The sequence below is a fragment of the Ictalurus furcatus genome, chromosome 11, assembly GCF_023375685.1.
Source record: "Ictalurus furcatus strain D&B chromosome 11, Billie_1.0, whole genome shotgun sequence".
NCBI lineage: Eukaryota > Metazoa > Chordata > Actinopteri > Siluriformes > Ictaluridae > Ictalurus > Ictalurus furcatus.
The window spans coordinates 22790533-22798264 of record NC_071265.1 but is presented as its reverse complement, the minus strand read 5'-3'; positions in this window follow the sequence as shown (position 1 = coordinate 22798264).

Sequence of the window (7732 nt, the reverse complement as noted above, 5' to 3'; positions counted from 1 at the left end):
CCTGCCACTATAAATGTTCTTACTCTGTGAGAACCTGTCATATCTAATGCATCAGGTCTACAGGAAAGCCGTGCTTTTATTCTCTCTTCTCTCCTCTCCCCCCACTTCTCTTTTCTCTCTCATTAACACCCCCACTGACCTACATATAAACATTCCCTCATATTTCCTCTTTGTGCTGTGAGCTCGTGGAGCGCCAATAGCACCTTTCCACTTTAGCAGTAATTGACTGGCCTCTCCGACAGCTCCTCTGATCCGAGAGTGATTCGGGCCAATTCAAAGTGCTCATGATTTTTAGCACATACTCCCCATGCATACACAAAACACGGATGGATCCAAGTACATGGGAAATATTATGTTGACTATTATGGTGGATGAACTGTGCTGTAGCAGGGCAGGGAGCATGTACTGTGAACCTGACATGGCTGGTGGTACTAATACTTTGCCTTTTTTTTTTTTTTTTTTTTTTTTTTTTTTGGATAGAACTTAAGAACTACAATAAAACAAGTTGCACAAGAAATTAACTCACTGGCTAAAATCTGATCAATTTGCTTCAGGTTGTCATTTTAGGGCAGAATGTCAAGACTCTAATGGAGGATTAAATAGTTTCTGTTTTTTGACCCTTTTAGCTTTCACAGACTGTGTGTAATTATTTTCCATGATGTAATGCCATCCAGTGAGATGAAGGAACCCATGAGGGAAGGGTGAAGGTTATCCCCACCCAGCTGCTTCTCTTTCTTCAAAAACACGCTGAGTGAAATGATCCAGTACGAAACACACAACCCCATTAAATATCACTGTGTTCAACCAAACAACTTTAATTATCAAGGGTAACTGTTGTGTTTGTGCACGTGTGTATGCATGTGTATTTGTTTTTGTTAAGGTCTGGGTGACCAAGTGAGAAACCTGGATGCTGTAGGCTGGACCTAAGTGATCACAGTCAACTGAGCATTGTGTATGAGTGTGATATCCCATTAAGGATAGTGTGGCAAACAGACTTAATGCTTGACTTATCTAATGCTGAGTGCCCTGCCTGGCTTGCTAATTAGCATACAGTGTGCAGGAATTCATGTGTGTAGGAGGGCCGTCCATTTTGACTCTCTTCAGCTGTGAATATGGTTGGAAACACGGGCTGTCAGCTTCATTTATTGCAGGACTGTCCATTTCCCAGCTTTCTAAAACATTTTTCAGGCTGCCCTGACAGAGGCTTTGGACTGACATTCAAACGCTTTTGTATTCACTCTAAGGTCCAATAGCGTTTCCTGACTTCTGATGATTTTTCTATTTAAATACTCAGCATGAAGACTTTTCACCAAAATTGATTTAATGCTTTTCTAGAGACCCTTCACATGAGATAAGTGCCACAAAATATGGCCTCCACTTCAGCTCTTTTCTGTCTCTGTGATAAAATATGCGGAACATAGGCGTTTTTTTGTCCTTCCACAGAATTCTTTTTTTTTTATTTTTTTAGAAATTTTCAGAGCAATTTCTGGAGAAAATGAAACAGACTAATTTTATTTAAAATATAAGTTCACTAGTAGCATGTGTGTGTTTCAGTCTTTGTATTTATGAAAGAGAATGAAAGGCAGAGAGACAGAGGGAGCAGCATGGTGCTACAGCTGTGTGTGTTTAGTAGTCTGCAACGCTTGCTGTCTCTCTCACATAAAGAAGCAGCGTGAGTGTGGTGGCTCATCGGGAAGATTATACCTTCCTCTCTCCTCATTACTCCTCTTTATTCTGCTTGAATAGACCAAACACAACAACCAAACAGACAAAATGGGCTCAGAAAAGGCACAGACACAAAATCACACTGCACTTTACAAGCTCTAGAAATCTATCATGAAAGCCTGTAATACCAATCTGCAGTTAAGTGCTTTAAACAATGGGGGAAGAAGTGTGTATCGACGTTGATCATTGTTACACTTATAGCGTAGGTTATCATATAAGTGCAGAAAAGTTGTGGGATTTATATAGTTCGACAAATGGATGGATGGATGGATAGATGGATGGATGGATGGATGGATAGATGGATGGATGGGTGCATGCATTGATGGATGGGTGGATAGACGGATGGATGCATGAATGGATGGATGGATGGATGAATGGATATATGCATGCATGCATTGATGGATGGATGGATGCATGCATTGATGGATGGATGGATGCTTGCATTGATGGATGGATGGATGGATGGATGCATGCATTGATGGATGGATGGATGGATGGATGGATGGATGCATGCATTGATGGATGGATGGATGGATGGATGAATGGATAGACTTGGATAGCCTTAGAAATATTTATTTTGTCCAGTCTGGCACTCAAATCTGCTATCACCAGTGTACTAAGTGTCTGATGTGGCTTTATGATTTTCTATTATAATCTGTCGGAGTGATGAAATCACCTGAAACTGCTGAGTAATTATTTTTAGGTTTGCTTCAGGCTGAGTATGGCGTCGTCAAGTAGTTCTGGAGTATAAATTGAGCAATGGGAGGCAATCTTCAGCTAGTTTATTGCTTTTCTAACTTCCATAATATTTTCCAAATGACCATCTAACTTAATTAAACTGTCACTTTTTTCTCTATATAAGGCATGTAGTGTAATAGGCCTCATTCTTATATGCACCTGTGGCTGTCTTGTCTATCACTATTTCCTTCTCCATTCTGCCTACCCGTAGGCTTGGTCATCCTGTTACAGCCAGACTGTTTATAATGATGCTGCCTGTGCCATGCTGCCTGTGCATAACTGTGTATAGGATGGAATAGTTTCTAAGGTCCTGACAGTCACCCGGTCCTCACAGAAATACAGTGTTTCATTTGAAATGATAAAAGAACCAAAATATTTCCTTTTGGGTACTGAAGTTAAGGTTGGGGTTAAGCTTAGATGTGGATATAACATTCTAAGTAATAATTACAATAATCATTGTCTCTCTCTCGCTCTCTCTTTCTCTCTCTCTCTTTTTCTGTGTGTTTCTAAGGATGGTGGTGAAATAGGACCCAGTCTATCGCTATTCATTTCTATAATACTAACAGTATGCATAATATAGGCGTTATATAATCGTGCTATCTCTAATACAGATATTATATTCAGGAAGGATTACCTTCCTGGCCATTACACAGCCTTTCTCTACCTCTTTTTCATTCTCCTTTTGCAGTCCTAGGTCTTTAGCCCTCAGAGGAATAGCTCTCTACAGAAAAAAAAGAACAATGGAGAACATAGAGCTTATGGATGAGACGTTTAAATCCTTTACCCTGTATCCACAAGAGTGAAAGCCTTAAAATTTACTGCGCTCAATTACCGACCATGAAGAGCAAATTTGTTCATAGTTCTAAAGAAAGCAGAAGTGGAGACATAGCTTCATGTTTAATATCTGTCACCAGCACGGAGAAGAAGGAGGAGCATTCTGTCATCATGGCCTCCATTTCCCTCGGCATTATTGGGGTAATTGATTTTGCCGCAGTAACAAGATATCGACCCAGCGGAGGATCCTTCTTAGGCCAAGAGCTCAATGCAGAGATGAGGAGGGAGGGATGGAGGGAAACGTGACGAAAAGTCAATGGTTTACCAATGGCCCAGGCATTCCTTCCTGAGATCATTAGAGAGACTGTGAGAGAAAAATGTCTTTGCTTTGGCTTTCTTTTATGTCGGCCCCTATTGGAAAAAGCAAATTTTAATCATATGAAGTGATGTTACTTGCTATTAGAGATAACCTGCAATGCAACACACCAATTCATCTGGATTTCAGTCATGTGCCAGGTAAGTTAGAGAGATGAATCAAGCATTGATCTGTCAATATGAATGGAATGGAATGAATACAGCAACTGCTGTGAAAAGTTATAATTACTGTACATCATGCTATATGTCTTGTCCTTGTTGGATATTTATTATGCTTTGCAAATGGTAAATGGTCTGCACTTATATAGCACCTTTTAACCTTAGCAGTTCTACAAAGCGCTTTACACTGTTTCTCATTCACCCATTCACGCACACACTCACACACCAATGGCAGCAGAGTTGTCACGCAAGGCGCCCGCCCTACCACCTGAGCCACAGCTGCCCCAATATTTTTGTCTCCACAGTATACAAGGATATCAACTGTTCTTTTACTATCAGTTAAAAAACCTTATAATACTGTACTTGATAAGTGTATGTAAAGGTGCTAAACTGGTCATATGTATGTCCCTATAAGGAAAGCAAAGTGAGTACATACTGGAGCAGTGAGGACCTTCATTAAGTAACATATTATTATTAGGTTTAGACTTCATCGGTGTCTACTCATAGTTTCAGGTTAGTGGTAGGTTTACAGTAGGATGCATGGCTGTAACGAGGTATGAGGACAATGAGGTCTGGACCTCAGTAGTTTCAGAAGATTTTTTTTTTTCACCTCGCTACACTACTATCTACAATTTGAGCTAATGTGGGAAATATGATATGTAAATGAGTGTTTAAAAAGGAAATTGGTAGTTTGTAAAAGGCAGACTACTGATAAGATTGCAGTTGGGTAGTTGCAGTAAAGTTAGCTGATTGCAGTAACAGTACCCGATGTACTCTGCATTAGCCGCAGGGTACGTTGAATTTTTCATGTATGCTTTTTTGAGTTATCAGTGAGAAGAAGGAAAAGAAAAGGATGTGCACATGCACAAAGAAAGAAAGAGATAACTGTAAACCTAAATATTTAACTAAAATTTTGAGTCAGAGTTTATGGAAAACAAGAAGATAACATAAACAAGATTATAAATTAGCAATTGGTGTAGTCCGAATTGTGCTATATTAAATATGAAATGGGACAAATTTCAACAAGGTGGACCTCACTAATATTTTGATCCTGGTTAATGCTCTGGTAGGAAGTAATGTAATAAAAGCATTTTCTTATGTATATGTAGTTCAGAATCTAAGGAATGATCAAGCAGATATAAATCTAAATGTTTGAGAAAAAGACTGACTAGGCTGGAATATATATATACATCCTCCACTCCTGTGATACCATTAACTGCATTGTGTGCTATCTTTTGAGAATCTGTCACCCCCATGGCACACTTCCAGTCCTAAATAACCTTCCCTGCTTCAGCTCCACTGTCACAACATCTACACCAAGAATGTCTAGATTCATTTATAATTTATAGGACTTCTGTATCCTAAGAGTAGTGTGTAAAAGAAAAGCTTTTATTTGCATGAATTACACATTTTAAATACACATATTGTGCTCTTGTAGCTTTTTCATTAGTTGTATAAAACCGTGCTAAGTAATTGGCTAATTAGCAAGAAAATAATAAAATAAGTCAATACATTTTACCAAGTCTGACAGAATGTGCAGGGTAATAATGTACCTAATTATGTAGCTAACTTTAGACCTTATATCATCATACAACCATTTTTTTCATTCATATATCTTTAGTAACTGCATTATCTTGGTCAAGGTCGAGGTGCCTATCCTGGTAGCCTATCCTGGGAACACTTGGAAGAAGGCAGGAATACACTCATGATGGGACATTAGTTCATAGCAGGGCATCATGCACACACACATTCACACACTTGTTCGGTGAAAATGTATACCTCCACAGAGACAGTAACCCCAGTTCAGCATCAAACCAGAGACTGTGGAGATGTTACCCACCACACTGTGTCACCGCACTGCCCTACAGGCTTATATATTTTTAAACCAGTTCACAGTTTGCAGTCTATGATAATATTTATTATGGGAATAAACATGGATCCTCAGTCATCAAGACTACACTGTAACTCGACACGAGGATGTGTTCTACCATTTGCTATGTATGGATGAAATGAAGCAAGAACACTATGGATACATAAACCTGCCTTTTTCTACCAGCCTGTTTTCACACATGCGGCTTGTTATTACACTGGTTGGGTTGGTCTTGAATAAAACTATTCACATAGTTTGTTTAGTTTGTTGTGCAAACACTCTCTTTCAGATTTTTCATCAACCCATTGTTACTGTAGAAAATTGCTTCATTTGTAAAGCTACTGAGCCTTTTGTAGTGTATTCCATTATTTATTTCTCAGACAGTACTTGAATTATATAGCTGATCAAGGCTCTGGCTCTTTATTCTTAATTACAGGCTTCATAGAGTGGCCATTCAGCCAAAAAGGACTCAACACCAAACCAGCCACAACGGGCCTAATTGCATTAAACATTTTACCCCTTCCAAAAAGAAATCAATGCACTTGTCTGCACTATATTCGGTTCCAAATATCTGATACTATCCTGTGACCTGCCCATGATTTAAAAGGTCACTACATTCTGCAGAGGGGAAAATGTATGATTCATGCTTATAAGCTGGCCTCAAATACTTCTAACTGATTGGTGTGTCCACCTTAATTTGTGTGAGTTGCATAAATATAATTGCATTAAAATGTGAATTCATATAAAGAATTCAACAGTCCTAGTTTTAAAATCCTCACAAATGACTGGGCAGCTTTTGCCTGGAAGGGGCGTCCCGAGAGTGTTATCCAATCACCATAACTCATGCTGCCATTCATTTTTTTTTTTTTTTTTTTTTTGCTGTTTCTGCTCGGTTAACAAAACTGCATTTTACATGAATATGCAATTATACATGTTATGAATAGTTTGTTTTTAGAGCATCCTATGTGTAGGGGGAAACAATAAGATAGGCACATTCAAAAGACCACCAATGAAAGTTTTTACTTCTTATCGATCTGGGTCCCAAGACATTATCTGCTAAAGAGAGGATTTACTAAAGTCCTTCTAGAAATACCTTCTGTAAAATGCTGAAAGGGTTCTTTTGCATTGTAACTATAGACCTTGGTAATATTGTTTATTAGGTAGTCTCGTACAGTCTTTAAAAATATATTGTAAGCAACTAAAACTACTTCTTCTGTGTTAGTAATTTTTTTTTTATTTGCACTTACTTTTAATGTACAGTGCCCTCCACTAATATTGGCAGTTGTCACGATTTCCCCTCAACAGCCTGTAGTGCAAGAGCGCACACTTCCTGGTTGTCACTGCTTAACATGACACATGTGTTTTGTTTTGGTTTCTGTCCTGTCTCCACCCTTATTATGTTATTGGTTATTTACTAATGTCTCCGCTGTTTTGTGTTATCCCCTTGATTACGTTTAGTATTTAAACCCCTCGTGTGTCTTTGTTCGAAGTATTGTTTCTGTGTTTTGCCACCAGTGCATTACAAAGCCTTATTTATTGTTCTGGTTTTATGGTTTTGATCCTGTTTTGTCCTCGTGTTTCTGGTTCTCATTTAAGTCCAGTTAATGCCCGTTTGCTGATCGCCTGACCCCCTCGCCTGTTTTGAGACCATGTTCTTTGCCCATCGATTTGGATTTGTCTGCCGGCCACTCTTTAATAAAAAGCTGAAACTGCACTTGTTTCTGTCTGATTATTCATTACATGACAGCACCCTTTGTAAATATGAGCAAAGAAGGCTGTGAAAAAAATTATTTATTATTTAACCTTTTGATCTTTTGTTTAAAAAATTTACAAAAATATTCTGCTCTCATGGATATCAAACAATTGCAAACACAACACAGGTTTATCAAAAAAGAATCTTTGTTAAATATGAGTGCTACAATTATTGGCACCCTTTTAGTCAATACTTTGTGCTACCTCTCTTTGCCAAGATAACAGCTCTGAGTCTTCTCCTATAATGCCTGATGAGGTTGGAGAATACATGGCAAGGGATCTGAGACCATTCCTCCATACAGAATCTCTCCAGATCCTTCAAATTTTGAAGTCCACTCT